Here is a 16793-nt window from a genome sequence, read left to right as displayed (position 1 = left end):
AGCAGCAACAACCAAGTGAACATGCCTACACATGTTGATTTGCTGATGAGAGGACCCCAAGGGGCTTGGGAATGAACAAGGCAGGGTATCTTGGCTGAGACCCAGCTCTCTGAAAGATCCCAAGTGCAGGATTCTGGGGGTTCTGCTTTCACTTTTTAAGGCAGCCCAAGTTTCAACATCCATCCAACAAGCATTCCTCAGCCCTTCCCAAGTGCCAGCGCCTGAGCTAGGAGCTGAGAACCTCTGGCCTTTCCTGAGGGAGAATGAAAAAGGCACACCAGTGATGTCCATGAAACCAACCCTGAAGACTTCTCTATTGACTTAAGATCTGACCACTGACTTTGTAATTAACCCACACAGATTTTCCTGTCCACTCAAATCCACCTTCAGAGGCTGATGGTGGCTTCTCGGGATGGTGGCATCATCAGGGAACTTTCCTTCTCGTTCTTTTAGCCCCGAGTGGAAATAACGATGTTTACCTGCCACTGACTAACTGGGTGAGGCTTCACTCATGAGCCTGCTCCTCCCGCTCCCCTCCCTCCCTCCACCCAGACTTGGGCTTTGCCTCTCTCTGTGGGACGCTGAACCTTGATCTCTGTCTGAGGCTAACCAGGTTTCCTCTAGCTGCCCCGGCATGTGGACCAACCTGGTTATTTCATGTGGTGCGGGTGGGTGGTGGCAGACTATGTGGGCCCCACCTCCAACAACATTGCCTGCGGCCTGGCCTGGTGGGTGTTGCCCACCTGCTAAGGCAAGAAGACACACCTTCTGTTCCCTTTCTTCACCATCAGAGAAGCCTGAGCATGGAGGGAGAATGGCATGCAGTCTGGAGACCCAGGTACAAAGCCGGCCCTCTGCTCCTGACTGTGGGCTGGCGAAGCTTTGATGCCTGAAAACTGGATATCCACAGTCCTGTGAACTGTGAACTATTGATGGTCTACACCCCAAGAGTTGCAAACAGAGACTCAGAGAAGTGCAAGCGCACCTGTGCTCAGAGCAGCTCGTTCCCAACCAGCAAGGGGGAAAGAGTGCAGGGTCTGTCAGTGGGTACCGGAATCAACCCAGCGTAGCATCTCCACACAGTAGCGTGTTATCCAGGAAGGAAGGAAGGATGGGTGCCTGCTACCACGTGAGTGAGCCTCTAAGTCTCTATGTCCAGAGAAAGACAACAGACACGGAGGTCACATACTGTATATTCCATGAATAGGAAAAGTCCTGGATGTGGTGGCCAGGCCTGGGGGGAGGCTGGGGAGAAACTGCTGAGAGGTCCAGGCTTTTCCTTTGGAGGGAAGGAAACACGGGGTTGGAACAACATTGTGAATGTGCTAGATGCTTCCTCAGTTGCCTCTAACGTGACTAATCTTATGCTGTGTGTATTCATCTCAATACATTAAAAAAAAGGTCCCTCAACAGAAGCAAGTCCTGCAGCTGCCAGGCCCTGAGCCAAAGGCAGAAAGGGGCCCCTTGTTTGTGTTTTCCTCTTCCAGGCCCGCTAAGGACCTGGGCGGTGCCTGGTGCGTCCTTATTTTACACTGACTCTGTCTTGTTTTATGATTCACTGCATCTCTTTTGTAGATGTAATGAAGCTGTGCAGCATGGACATGTCAGACTAAGGCATCCCTTCAGTCCACCTTTTGTTCCTTCACTTCCTCCATCGTTTGTACAGACCAAGCTCCCACCGAGCAGTGTGGGTCACCTCCTGGTCTCAAAGGACACCAAGCCCTCTAGCGTCTCTGACACTTGCTCACCTTCTAGAGGACAGTGGGTAACAGAGAGAGCCGGCCCAGAGGAGAAGGGGAGGGAGGCGGCCTGGAAGTTCCTTGCCTGGGGACCCAGCCCTCAGGTGGCTAGGGGATGGTGTTGGGAGGTCAGGGAGACCAGGAAAGCCCTTGCAGGTGGGAACAATGGACAGAGATGTGTCATGGGCTGGTGTGCTGGGAGTGATCTGGATGCCGGCCAGAAACGGGGGCTGTGGAGACACGGGGAGCAGCCCATGCTGCCCCTTTTGGAGTCAGTTAGGCAGTAGCTTAGAACACTATGGTCCCAGCGTGGGAGTGAGCCATCCTGGGCTCTTCCCAACAAGTTGGATGAGCTCCTAGGACCAGGCCTCATGGGCTGGAGAGTTGGGCTTGGGGCTGGGGAGGCTGTCCAGGGGCCCCCACCCCCACCCTACCCTCCACCATTTCCATCTTGGCTGGCAGGGCTCCCTCCCCAGGGAAATGGCTACAATGGGACCCATGCATGACCATCCACTCACAGGACACATCTTCCTGAGGCAGAGGCATCTCAGGCTGTGGGCCCCCAGAGCTGCACTTTGGAGCAACTCTGAAACAGCAAAACAGAGATGCTCCCAAGGAGTCAGAAGAGGCCTGGCTGTTGTGGAATCCTGTGTCGGTGCTGGGCTGGGTGGAGTTTCCTGGTGATTATTGGTGGTGGCAGTAATGATCTCCACACCCTGGCTGTAGCCATGTTAGGGATGGAGGGGTGGGGCTGGCCCATGAAGGAGGGGCTGGGGGAGCTCTGCCAGTTGTTTGGCACAGATCTGGCCCCTCCAGAAGGCTTCTCCCAGCCTTGGTCGAGCCTGGAGAGCTGTGTGTCTGATGCTTGTCAGCTTCTCCTGGTCTTGGGGGAGGGAGCAGGCCTGACACGCCCTGCATTCATCACATCTGTCCAGAGAAACAGAACAGTGGGTGTGAAAATGTGCAAATTAAGAGATTTATCATGAGGAATTTGCTCATGAGATTATGGAGGCTGGCAAGTCCCAAATCCTATGGGGTAGACCAGATGGCTGGAGACCCAGCTGAAGTCTAAAGTTCATCGGTTGCAGCAGCCCTCTTTTTCTTGAGAAGGCAATCTTTTGTGCTATTGGGTTCTTTGACTGATGTGGTGAGGCCCACTCACACCACAAAGGGCAATCTGCTTTACTCCAAGTCTACCAATTTAGATGCTGATCTCATCCAAAAGCATTCTCACAGTAACAACTAGAAAAATGCTTGGCCATATGTCTGGCACCATGGTCTAGCCAAGCTGATGCACAGAATGAAACATCACATTCTCCTCACCCTTACCAGCAGCCCTGGGTGCTGGAGCCCCCTCAGCATCATAGGTTCCCACGGAACCCTGTTCAGTTGGGTGAATGTCACCTACCTTGCATACAGGTAAACTCATAAGACTGAAGGTATTGGCTTGCCCAGGGATGCAGGGTGGCCTGGCAGTCCCACTAGGGGCCTGGACCACGCATCCTCTCTGGAGATGAAACAACAGGAGGGAAGAGGTTAATGTAGACAACCACAGCACCGCCGAGGAGACCAAGTCACAGGAAACCGCTTCTGCTGATCTGGCCACATTCTTCCTTCATTCATCAAAGGCAGCAACGGCCTGCTGGGACCTGCCACAGGAAATCATCACCTCAATCTACCTGAACACACCTTCCTGGAGTGGCCTCCCCATCGTCCTCACTCACAACCCAGTTCTCCCTCGACCTTCAGCCCTGGGAACGACTCCCTGTGGTCCCAAGTCCCCTTAGGGGGGGCTTCCAGGATGACCTGAGTCAGAGCATCTCAGCCAGGGGCCAACTTCCCTGATCATGTTGGTTAAAACCAAGGTCAGTGTCATCACTCCCAGGGGACAAGGAGGATCCTGATTAAGTGGGGATGGGAGTGTGTACACTGGACTACAACCTTGGATATGAAACAATCGAGGCCCCAGAGTGGTGAAGCTATTGCCCAAGATCACTTTTTAATATCCCAAATATTGCACAAGACATACTTACAATAAAAAGTTAGCCATAATATAGTTTATTAATTTTTTATTAAAATGTACAATTCTCAATTTTACTAATGTTCTGTTTGAAATTTTAAAAATGATTCATAATTTTTAGCACAAGTATACCCTAAATATTGCATGGACTTACAAAAAATGATGAATAGCTCACAAATGTTTATAATTTATACTTGTACTTTATTGTTTATGACTGTGTGTATGTGTGAAAGTCGCTCAGTTGTGTCCAACTCTTTGTGACCCCATGGACTATACAGTCCATGGAATTCTCCAGGCCAGAATACTGAAGTGGGTAGCCTTTCCCTTCTCAAGGGAATCTTCCCAACCCAGGGGTTGAACCCAGGTCTCCCACATTACAGGCAGATTCTTTACCACTTGAGCCACCAGGGAAGCCCAAGAATATTGGAGTGGATAGCCTATCCCTTCTCCAATGGATCTTCCCGACTCAGGAATCGAACCGGGGTCTCCTGCATTGCAGGTGGATTCTTTACCAACTGAGCTATCAGGGACTACTCATACTAAAAAAATTGTTGCTGATCTGAATTTCACATTTAACTGGGTGCCCTGCATTTTATCTAGCACCTTACTTACGTAACATCCTCTTAGTAATTCTTGGTTCTTTGAAGAGTATAAAATTTTGTTTCTATTAAATTTCAAATTTTTCCTTGTTTTTTGTTTTATTGAAGTATAGTTGATTTACAACATGTTAGTTTCAGGTGTATAGCACAGCGATTCAGTTTTATATGATATATAAAATTTTTTCTTGTATATATATATTCTTTTTCAGATTCTTTTCCATTATAGGTTATTATAAGATAATGAATATAGTTCCCTGTGCTGTACAGTTGCTATTTATCTATTTTGTATATTGTAATTTATATATTAGCATATATATATATATATTTCTGCTAATTCCAAACTCTTAATTTATTCCCCCCCGAAAGTTTGTTTTTAAATAGTTCAATATTTGAATTTCTCTCAAGTAAGCTTATCGTATAGGTTTTACTGCAACCCACAGATGTCATTTTGTTGTTCAGTTGCTCAGTTGTGTCCGACTTTTTGGGACCCCATGGACTGCAGCATGCCAGGCTTCCCTGTCCTTCACTGTCTCCTGGAGTTTGCTCAGACTTGTGTCCATTGAGTTGGTGATGCCATCCAACCATCTCATTTTCTGTTGCCCCCTTCTCCTCCTGCCCTCGATCTTTCCCAGCATCAGGGTCATGACCATTAACAAAGAGCTGATATTTCTTGCATTACAAAGACAACGTGCTTTGCTATTTGCAAAGCCAGCCAGGAGATGAAGGGAACAGGACTCTCTCCAATCTGCCAAGTTGCTTGTTCTTGTCCCTGGCCACCACTTCCGGACCAAGGACTTTGGGGGAGATGTGGCGGTTCCTGGCTCCATCTGCAGGTACCCCTGGTGGGTGTGGCACTCAGTGGTGAAGCACCTGGGGTGGAGCCAGAACCCAGAAAGCGCCCAGGAGAGAGCTGGGAGAGTGTGGGCTGGCGGGGGAGCTGGCTGGAGTCCCTGAAGTCCCGGGTGCAAAGTGCGGAGGACTCTATTAGGCGGCTGTGAGTGCTCACCAGGGCACCTGACAGGAACTTTGGCCTCTTCTGTGCTCTGAGCATGAACTAACTCATGAGGTTAATTCAGGACACCAGCCAGGAATGTCCCTCTGAGAGGCTCCAGGCCTCCTTCCATCTTACCTTCTGTCTTCTCTCCCTTCAGCAGCCAGTGGCCTCTAAAGGAACTTGACTCTCCTTCCCAGGCCTGATGCCCCCAGGCCTTCAGTGGTCCTTTTGCCCCCATGAAGGCCGCTCACTCTAGCCTGTGTCCAGCCCCACTTTCAGTTACCCTCCTGGGCCTCCGTCCTGGCCCCTGAAGGGCTGGCAGCCCCTCTTACACATCCGTGCCCCTCCTTCTGGAGCTTCCTGGCTGGCCTGCTGCCCACATCCCTCCTCCTCCACACAGTCCTGGCAACATTCTCCAGGAAGTCCTCCCCACGTCCAGGTGTGACTGGGGCCAATAGGACAATGCCCTGCCTCACCTGTGGGACTCTCCCAGGTGTCTGCATTGAAGGAAACAGTGAAAGCATCTCCCCAACACCTCTCCCCCAACCACCAGAACAGGCAACAATAACACTCATAACAGGTGACATGCCCCCCACCCCATTGAGAGAAGAGAGTGCCAGGCAGGTGGGTGCAGGAAGCAGTGGCGGGTTGGAGGTGGCGAGGAGGAAAAGGAAGGATGAGAATAACATGTGTTACACGACTCCACTCATATGAAATGTCCAGAACAGGCACAGTCATAGAAAAACAGTAAGTGTTTTGGTTTCCAGGGCCTGGGGGCTGAGGGAAATTGCAGGGTGTTACTGAAAGGGTAGAGTGTTTCTTTTGGAGGTGATGAAGGTTCTAAAATTGACCATGGAGATGGCTGGGAGATGGTTGTACAACTCTGTGAATGTACTAAAAGCCATTGCATTGAACACCTTAAATGAATGAATTATGTGGTATATGAGTTCTTGCTCAGTTGCTAAGTCATGTCCAACTCTTTGTAACCCTAGGGACTGCAGCATGCCAAGCTTCCCTGTCCTTCACCGTCTCCCGGAGTTTGCTCAAACTCATGTCCATTGAGTCCATGATACCATCCAACCATCTCTTTCTGTGTCACCCCCTTCTTCTCCTGCCCTCAATCTTTCCCAGCATCAGAGTCTTTTCCAATGAGTCAGCTCTTCACATTAGGTGGCCAAAGTATTGGAACTTCAGCTTCAGCATCAGTCCTTCCAATGAATATTCAGGGTTGATTTCCTTTAGGACTGACTGGTTTGATCAGAGGCTGTATTGGGAGAGGAAAGTCTGGATTCAAAGGTGGCAGGAGGAAGGTGTGAAGCACAGGGAGGAAGCGGGGTCTGGGGATGGAGGTCAATGAGAGGGCCGCTGGGCTGGTTCCCCGTGGCTGCTGTTACATGTGGCTTAAGACAGCTTGCATTTATCAGCTCTCGGTGCTGGAGGTCAGAGGTCTGATGTGGGCCTGGCTGAGATAAAGTCAAGTGGCAGCAGGGAGGTTCCTTCTATAAATCCTGGGGGAGAATCCTTTCCCAGCTTCTAGAAGCTGCTCATCTTTCTGGCTCTCTGGCCCCTTCCTCTAGCCTCAAAGCCAGCCATCACTTCCCTCCCTCTCTGCTTCCCTGAAGGTCTCCTTCACTGATTCTCTTCCTCTGGGATGACATTGGGCCCACGTGGATAATCCAGAATGATCTCCCAGCTCACATTCCTTACCTGAACCACAGCTACAGGGTCCCTGCTGCCAGAAGAAATGACACAGGTCTCAGGACCAGGATCATCATCATCCCTGGGTGGAGAGGGGTGGAAGGGGGGTTTATTCTGCCCACCATAGGCATCCCCACCTGAGAGCAGAGAAATATGCTCCATAAATATGTGTTGAATGAAAGAATAGGGGTCAGATGAAACCCAATCTAGGCCTGATTGTTGGTCCTGGAAGTGGGGTGGATGATGCATTCATTCAGTGGGCATCTCATGAGTGTTCGTGCCGATCTGCCTGCCTGCAGTAGAGACTTGGAGCTCAGCAGGCAGGTTGGAGAGTTCTAGAAATAGAACCTTTACACCTCCAGCCGTGCTGCCCAGGTCCAGTCCTGTGGAGGGTGAGATTAGGAGCAGCTTCCCCTTGGCCCACCCCTGCTGTTCCAGGGGTGCTAAGCCAGGGTCCGTCTCTGCCACGGGGGCTGCCCAGCCCCTGCTAGGCGCGAGTAGGAGTCAGAAGGAAGGGACCTGTGACAACTTAGAAAGCCATTCCAGGCAAGCCCGTGTCCCCAGCCTTAGGGAAATAATTAGACTATTGTGTGCGAAATAACAATTAGGCCATTAAAGAGAAGGGCCAGGAGAATCTGCCTTCCCACGCCCTACTCCTAGACTAACCTTCAACCCCACTGTGCAGTCTGTTTCCTTTGCAGGTGTCCTGGTCTCCACGGCAACCGGGAATCATTTCACACACAGAAGGTTATGGTCGTGTGGGAATGGGGAGCTGGGGACATGTCAAGGGGCAAAGTTTTCATTTATAGTACCTGGGTAGAAAGGTGTCAGAACAGGTCTCAGCTAAATTCTACCCAGATGACTAAGCTGGCCTCCTGACCATTTATTTGTCTGTCAACAGAATGGCTGTGGTCATAGGGTGCTTTTGGTCATAAATAATAGAATCTCTAACTCTCAGAAGCTAAAGCAAAGCTTTCTTTAAAAAATTTCTTTTTTTTTTTTTTTTGCATTTTAAAAATTGAAGTGTAGTTGATAGCAATGCCTTCAATCATTTCATGAACTATGCAGGGAGGGCACTGGGTTGGTGAGATTTTTCTTGGCTTGCCCCTCAGTGGCAAGATGGCTGCAGGGGTTCCAGGAATCACATACTCCTAGGCAACACCCAGTGCAGGGAGGGGCAGGTGGCAAAGGGCTTCTATTCTCACAGCTCTTGTGTCACCTTGTCCAGAAGCCGTTGGCGACTTCACCTTCCTGATCACTGACAAAACAGAGTCACACAGCCACTGTCAGACACTCAAGCACTTTAAAGAAAAGGAAACGGGCGCAGGGAGCTTCCTAAAGTGTCTGCTCTCTGCGGCGGGTGGCCTGTGTCCCCTACCACACTCATGTGCATACGTACACACTCACATTTGGTCCAAGCAGTTCTGAAGGGGTGAGGTTAACCCCTTCTCAGGAGTGGACACCCCCGCAAGAACTGAATCAATCAGGACTTCCCCTTCCCCAGGCCCTGGGGAATGAGCGAGGGGTGGGCTCTGAGATCCTGCCCCACACTTTACTTTTCTTTTAAAAATATTTATTTATTTGGCTGTGCCAGGTCTTAGTTTTGGCGTGTGGCATCTTCAATCTTCGTTGCGGCACGTGAGATATTTAGTTGTGGCATGTGGGATCTAGTTCCCTGACCAGGGATCAAACCCAGGCCCCCTGCACTGGGAGCATGGAGTCTTGGCCACCGAACCACCTGGCACAATCTGGAAGGAGGTGCCCACTGCATTTAGCCAGTGGCCAGGACCTAGCTGGAGTTTCAGGATACCCACTCTTTTTTTTTTTTTTTAAAGTTTGAAGTCTTTTATTGAATTATATCAAAAGTATAGAGAGTTATTTTTTTGTTTGTTTGTAATTTTAAGGTTAATATGGAAATAAGTGAAAAATGAACTCTATGATGTCTGGATCAACTACCTGAATTTGTGAAGTGAATAACAAACATGCAATTATCATTTTATTGGCTGACTTTGGCCAACAAGTGAAAAACACATCATTCTTTTAGATGACTGCTGTGGGATGTGTGTAGGTAATAAAGAGTGTATCAGATTACAGAGTGACAGATTTATAGCAGAAGCACTGATTACAATGATGGATGTCTCAAATGGCAGAAGGAGCATTTTGCCAGGAGATGCAGAGGAATGGGCTTTGCATGAAGACAGCCCCCTAGAAGGGTGCCTACCCCCCACCCCCAACCCCGTGGCTTGCGTGTGGGACCACTCAGCTCCTGATTTCCTGCAGACAGTCTGCAGAGGCACCCGGAGAGGACAAGTTCTCATTTGCTTATAGCCTTGCAACTCTTTCCTAAGGGGATGGATACACGCCCTTTCCTTAAAAAAAAAAAAAAAAAGAGGTTGTAATCCACGCCTGGTCTTGTGATCTTCGTTTTCCTTTTGGGAAGAAGTGGAAGTTTTGTCAGGGAATATGCTTCTGTAGCCGATGTTAGTGGCGTTCCTACTGCACATGTGCCCCTCGGTGGGTGCAGTTCAGCCTCTCCACCAGAGCATCCTGAGTCTTCCTTGTCTCCAGGTGGGTAGCAGCCTTTGCACCTGGCAGGGCGGTCCCCTGTACAGTCCTCTCATCCAAAGTAGCCAATTCGTGAACTGCCTTTGAACCACTCTTTCCAGTCACTGCTCTCATCACAGCCCCATTTCTCCAGGCACTCAGCCCCTCATCAGCCCTTCAAGACTCCCTCTTGAGGGTGAATGATTCACATGGCCTGGGGCTCACAGCTGCCAAAGTCCACTCCGTCCCCTCCCCCATGCTGGCAGAATCTGCCCTTTGGTCTCAGGTGCCAAGGAGGAGAGAGTAATTGTTACTGGAGTCATTAAAATGTTTTCTGTGAAGTAGATGTGAGTTGAAAAAATTAGAAAATATAGAAAAGTATAAACAAGGAAATAAAACCATCTGTAAGCCCACTAACCAGAGACAAGGGCTATTAACAATTCAGTGTATTTCTGTCCAGGTTATTTTACCTGAGTATAACTCAGCATCCCACTAGGTATACAGAAACCCCTCTACATGTTTAAAGCATGGTATTTAATTGTATTTAATGTGAGGAATATGCCAGCTGAGAGCCCATGAGAGCCAGTGGTAAGATTCAGAACACCCATTAAATGTGAATTCGAGATAAACACAAATAATTTGTTGGTATAAGTATATTGTATGCGATATCTGTTTATCTGGCATCCAAGCGCAAGTTTAACTGGGCATCCTGGTTTTGTTTTTTGCCCTGTGTAGGTTTGAATGAGAACCAAAGCAGGCAGTTTTGAGGATGTGTGGCTCTTCCTCGTCCCACTACATGCATATGCACGTGTGCACACACACGTGCACACGCTCACACACCATGGCAGGGCCCCCTGCAAGTCTTCCTCCAGGGCACTCCCTCTACTGATGTCCTGGCACGGTGTCGACAAAGCACATAAAACCAAGTCAACCTGGGCCTGGCTCACGAGGGTGCGGGCAGCCCTGCATTCTGACCCTCACGCCTGCTGTGTGGATTTTGCTGAGATGCCAACCCCCCAGAGCCCTGGGGTCCTCTTCTAAAAATGGGGCCCACACATGCTTGCCCTGCAGGATCCTGGACGGTCAATAAAATACTGCGGAAGGAGCCCCAGCCTCATAGCAGGTACGGAATAAATGGGTGTTTTCATCATCTCACACCCAGTTTGCATTCATTTGGGAGGGCCGGTCAGGAAGACCCCACCACCAGCTGGGGGTCAGCTGGTGACTGTAGGGAACAATCTGGGGCCTTCCATGGCTTCAGAGAGGAGTGCTTCCTGCCTCCGTGAGTCAGTGGAGGCAAGGTGGCCTCCCCCATCCCCGCCTGCCTCCGACTGCTCTCCACGGCCTCCCCTGCTGGCTGAGGCCTGGTTCCCAGGACCCAGACTCAACTGCAAGGGCCTGCCCACTCGCTTATTACAATCTCTGCCCCTGCAGTGAAGGAATGTCGTGGGGGACTGGTATGCCCAGCGCCTCCTGTGCCCTGTCCCCCGGGTCCCAGCTGCTGCTGTGGGAGCAGGTCTGGGGGAACCCTGTTCACTTCCTGCCCCTGGCTTCTCCTCGTGGAGCCCACCTGGCATGCAGATGGTGCCAGGAGATGTGGGAGTGACTGCTTGAATATGGGAGCCAGGGGTGGATGGGCAAAGCTGCTCCCTGTCTGACCTCACCTGACAACTCTGAAGCTCTGGGGCCCAAGTCCTCATGACCCACCTCCCCTGTGTCTTGCAGTGTATTTCCTCCTCCAGTTTCACCTTCTTCCTCCCCTTGCTGGGGCTCTCTGGGGCCCTCTCCTAACAACGCCTGCCCACTGGCCCTCTTTCAGGCCCTGCACAGGGGAGCCAGGTGCTGACGACTGCTCCTGGCCAGCCTGGGGGGCGCCTTCCCAGAGGACACAGGAGGACGCCAGAGAGAAACCTGGAAGAGGAGGTGGACTGCGAGGATGGATCAGCCGTGATCCTGCTGAGCCCGATTTTGGGAACAGATGGTGTTGCCTTGACACTCAGATGTCGCCATTTCTAACCAGAGTCTAGCAGGCTGAGACCCCTGCCATCCCCAGGCTGCTTCTGAACAAAGGCACTCAAAGCGTCATGTGATTCTTGAGTCGTGTCAGCACAGGGAGGATGGATGGGCCGCAACGGACAGCCTTGTCTGTGTTTTCTCCGGTACCAGGTTTTAAGGTTGAGGCTTCCTAGCCTCAGAGAGGCCAATACCTCCAAAGCCTGAGACCTGGCTGGCAGCCTCATGGGCTGTGAAACATGGATGGTGCTGCTGAAAGGACCCGCTGCATCGCAGACGGTAACAGCATGCTCCATCCACAGAGCCAGGAACAGGCCACGTGTAACCTTGAACCAATGCTTCTCTTCTCCTGGGAAAGTCACTAGGGCCCACCTGCCAGGGGTTGGGTCTCCCCAGGCCTGTGCCCCGGGAGCCAGATGCTCTTCCAGGGCCCATGACCTACTGCCCCACCTGAAACTTGACCCAGACTGGATGGACTTCAGACACCAAACACTTTTGAGACAAATCACAAAAAGTCATCAGCCAACAAAGGTCCATATAGTCAAAGCTATGGTTTGCCCAGAAGCCACTTACGGACGTGAGAGTTGTGACCGTAAAGAAGGCTGAATGACAAAGAATTGATGCTTTTGAACTGTGGTGTTGGAGAAGACTCTTGAGAGTCCCGTGGACAGCAAGGAGATCAAACCAGTCAATCCTAAAGGAAATCAACCCTGAATATTCATTGGAAGGACTGATGCTGAAGCTGAAACTCCAATATTTTGGCCACCTGATGGGAAGAGCTGACTTACTGGAAAAGGCCCTGATGCTGGGAAAGATTGAAGGCAAAAAGGGAAGGCAGAGGATAAGATGGTTAGATAGTATCACTGACTCAATAGACCTAAGTTTGAGCAAACTCTGGGAGATAGTGAAGGACAGAGAAGCCTGGCGTGCTGCAATCCACAGGGTCACAAAGAGTTGCACATAACTTAGCAACTGAACAACAACAGAAAAACAGCTTCTTCAGGTAATGTTCTCACCACTGCATCTTTGGCACCATCAGGGTTTGTGCTCTGGTTTTGTATTTTAATTCTTCTGTTCTGTCTGCCCTGCATGTTTCATGGGTACAAACCACAAAAATGAAGTGGGCATGCCTGGAGCAGGCTAGGCTTCTCCCCACATCTTCCCACATGTCTCTCCTCCCTCTCCCACCTCTGCTCCTCCAGGAGAAGCTAGGCAGTGATATGAATTATTTATGTGATCCCCCAAAGACATGTTGGGGTTCTTATCCCCTATATCTCAGAACATGACCTTATGGGGATTCAGGGTCTTTATAGAGGTGATCAAAAAAATGAGGCATGGCAGGCGCCATGTCGGGCCTCAAAGGAGGCAAGAAGCAGCCCCTGAAGCAGCCCAAGAAGAAAGCCAAGAAGATGGATGAGATGAGTTCCAGCAGATACAGAAGGAGGAGCAGAAGAAACTCTAGGAACTAAAAGCGAGGGCTGTGGGGAGAGGCCGCTTGACCACAGGTGGAATTAAGAAATCTGGCAAAAAGTAAGCTGTTCCTTGTGCCTAAGGCAATGGCGATCCTTCATTCCGTTCTTGTTTAAACACCTGGATGTCCTGCCATGACGTCTGTTGCCACCTAGAGCTGATAATAGAAGGAAGCGCTGTCTTGGAACCTATTGTCCATTGAATAATAAACTTGTGTGGAAAAAAAAAAAATCATACACTGGCTCATCTTGTCTTTAGTACTTCTCAGCCATTCCTACCTTAGCTGTGAGACACACAAAAACCCAGCCCAGAATATTCCTGCCAGAGTGTTCTTTAGTCTTTGTTCTATCCTGAATTCTACACCACCTGGAATTAACCAATTTATTTGCAAAAAGGGGCTTCCCAGGTGGCATAGTAATAAAGAATCTGCCTGCCAATGCAGGAGATGTAAGACATGGGGGTCTGATCCCTGGTTGGGAAGATTTCGTGGAGGAGGAAATGGCAACCCGCTCCAGTATTCTTGTCTGGGAAATTTCAGGGACAAGAGAGCCTGGTGGGCTACAGTCCATGGGATTGCAAAGAGTCAGACACAATTGAGCAACAGAGCACAGCAACATAGCAGCCTTTTAGAAAAATGAAAGAAAATGAGGCATTGTGTGGACCCTACCCTGATATGACTGGCATCCTTAAAAAAGGGAAAATTAGACAGACAGACAGCTACAGAGGGAGGCAGTGAGAAGACACAGGAGAAGACATCCATGTGACTGGGTGATGCATCTGCCAGCCAAGGATGGCAAGGATGCTGGCAGGGGCCAGGAAGGACCCTCCCCTGGAGACTTCAGAGAGAGCGTGGCTCTTTTCGTGCCTCAATTTTGGAGTTCGAGTCTCTAGAGCTAAGAGTAAGTTTCTGTGGTTCGAGCCCCAGTTCGGGGTGCTTTATTTTCTAGTAGTAGTGTACGGGTGTCAGAGTTGGACCGAAAGGAAGGCCGAGCGCCAAAAAATTGATGCTTTTGGACTGTGGTGTTGGAGAAGACTCTTGAGAGTCCCTTGGACTGCAAGGAGATCCAACCAGTCCATTCTAAAGGAAATAAGCCTTGAATATGTAGTGGAAGGACTGTGCTGAAGCTGAAGCTCCAATATTTTAGCCACCTAATGCAAAAAGTTGATTCATTGGAAAAGACTCTGATGCTGGGAAAGATTGAAGGTGGGAGGAGAAGGAGGCAACAGAGGATGAGATGGTTTGCTAACCTCAGTGACTCAATGGACATAAGTTTGAGCAAACTCTGGGAGATAATGAAGGACAGGGGAGCCTGGCATACTGCAGTCCATGGGGTCTGAAAGTGAGACATGACTTAGTGACTAAACAACAGCAACAATATTAAGGCAGTCACAATAGGGGGAGTTAATTCATCAGACATGGGGGAAGAAAGCTTTTTAAATAGTACCTTGATCAAGGGGTAATATTATACCTGATTTTATGTTCTCATTTATGAAATGGTTGCACACCAACCAGGACTTTTTGAGAAACTGAATATACTTTCTTTTTTATTGTTTTTTTTTTTTTTAATTTTTTAAACTTTGTGATGGGTGCTTGTCTCAGTGCTTGGGCTCTTTTCTAGTTGTGGCATGTAGGCTTAGTTACTCCGGGGCATGCGGGATCTTAGCGCCCCAACCAGGGATTGAACCAGTGTCCCCTGAATTGGAAGGTGGGTTCTTAAACTTTGGACCTCCAAGCCCCGAGAAACAGTATATTTTTAAAACTTACAAGGTTCGCTTGGTAAGAACTTGTCTCACAAAAGGAACTATCCCTTTGTAGACCAATTTTGTAGACTTGTTTTATCTACATTGTCATTCATTTGGTCTTTTCAGAAATAAGAAACATGTGATTTAAATGTCACAGAACATGAAAAAAGTGTGAGGCTAGCTCCTCTCCCATGTTGGCACCATGGTCCTGCCTGACCTACCTCTGGAAAGCATTTGGAGCTGCAGTGTGAGATTCAGGGGCCTCAGTCCTGTTCAAAAAGCTCCCCTTTGCCGCGGGCAGGCTGCACAGGGAAGACTAGGAAAGTCACCATGATTTCCCTTGTCATCTTCTCTGCTGCTTGCTGTGGAAAATGTGATGATGTTTATTGATTCTGGCTGCAGACTGGGACTATTTTTAGCAGCTGGACTGGCCTATAGTAGGCCCAGGGACATCCTCTGCATGGGGTGGGGGCAGGGCAGGGCCCTCCTGGAGCCGCCCCATGGAGCCAGAGGAGGAACAGTACCCACGTGCTCTGGCACCTTCCTCGGCAGCCTGTGCTCTGCGTGAGCATCCCCAACGTGGGCTGAGTGAGTCACCTTCCTAACTGTGCTTGGCAAACACCTGGAAGGCTGTTGTACTGGAAGTGAGTGGAGGGGCTTGGACCCTGCCACACTCTGATCCTCTGATTCTGCCTGGTACTGGGCTCTGACCCCCTGGCACACTGTTGGCCAAGGGCGAAGGTCTGAAGGAAGCATGCCAATTTCTGTCTTCCTCTGCAGGCCCCCGCTGCACATGGAGACCTTGCACCCCTCCTTCAAGTGGTCTCGTAAAATCGACACAGTCCGAGTCTGAACCAGAGCTCGCCTTCATGATGGTGGCTGTGGTCCCTTGGCTGGCATCAGGCCCTGTGGGTGGGGGCCACACTGTCCCCAGGTGGGAACTCAATGTCCCTCCCCAGCGGGAGCTGCCCTTTCCCAGAGGGTGTGGACCACAGGCATCCTGTCCTCCCTCCTCATTTCCTGGCCTGGAGAAGACCTGAGTCAGTCCACGAAGCTGGTGGAGGAGGCTGCCTTTTGCAAAGAAACATAGATGCCAAGCAAGGTGACTGCTGCCCAGGACCGCCTCTAGAGAGGGCGTGGCCTAACCTCCTGCAGATCGCAGACTGTCTGTACCAGGGCTTTGAGATCATCGAGGGTGACGTGTGTCCAGCCTGTCACTTGGAAAAAGTCTGGGAGGGAGAATCCTCTTGGATAATGTCCTGCAGGACGTTGACTCAGGACCGTGACTGTTCATCTTCTCAAGGACTCAAAATACAGTTAGACAGTGCATTTCCCATGTGTATGTGACTTCAACTTATATATTATTATTTTTTAGAAAGTAACAGAAATATTTTATTTTGCTAAACTGATTTATTTATTTGGCTGCTTCAGGTCTGAGTTGCAGCATGCAGGGTCTTTCTTTGATGCGTGGACTCTCTAGTTGTGGCACAGGGGCTCAGTAGTTGCAGCCCATGGGCTTTGTTGCTCCACGGCGTGTGGGATCTTAGTTCCCTGACCAGGGATCGTCCCCTGCATTGCAAGGTGGACTCTTACCCACTGGACCACCAGGGAAGTCCCTCAACTGCTTCCTTGGTGGCTCAGATGGTAAAGAATCTACCCGAAATGGGAGGGACCCGGGTTTGATCCATCGGTTGGGAAGATCCTCTGGAGAAGGGAATGGCAATCCACTCCAGTCTTCTTGCCTGGAGAATCCCATGGACTGAGGAGCCTGGTGGGCTACAGTCCATGGGGCTGCAAAGAGTCGGACACGACTTAGCAATAAACACTTTACTGGGATACAACTGGCATAGGGTAAAACTCAGTTCTGCACGAGTTTTGACTCATGTACCCAGTTGTGTTACCACCACACAATCCAGAACAGACGTCTACCACCCCGAACCGTTCCCTACCCCTTTACAGTCAGCCTCCTGCTT

At 50.1% G+C, this 16793-nt stretch overlaps 1 pseudogene; it reads left to right on the top strand.

Moving 5' to 3' along the window:
• The first annotated feature begins 7566 nt into the window (after positions 1–7566).
• On the top strand, positions 7567–13305 carry LOC133250679 (translation machinery-associated protein 7-like; annotated as a pseudogene).
• The last annotated feature ends 3488 nt before the right edge of the window (positions 13306–16793 follow it).

Source organism: Bos javanicus, chromosome 1, assembly GCF_032452875.1.
Source record: "Bos javanicus breed banteng chromosome 1, ARS-OSU_banteng_1.0, whole genome shotgun sequence".
Taxonomy (NCBI): Eukaryota; Metazoa; Chordata; class Mammalia; order Artiodactyla; family Bovidae; genus Bos; species Bos javanicus.
This window is presented reverse-complemented; position numbering and strand designations above follow the sequence as displayed.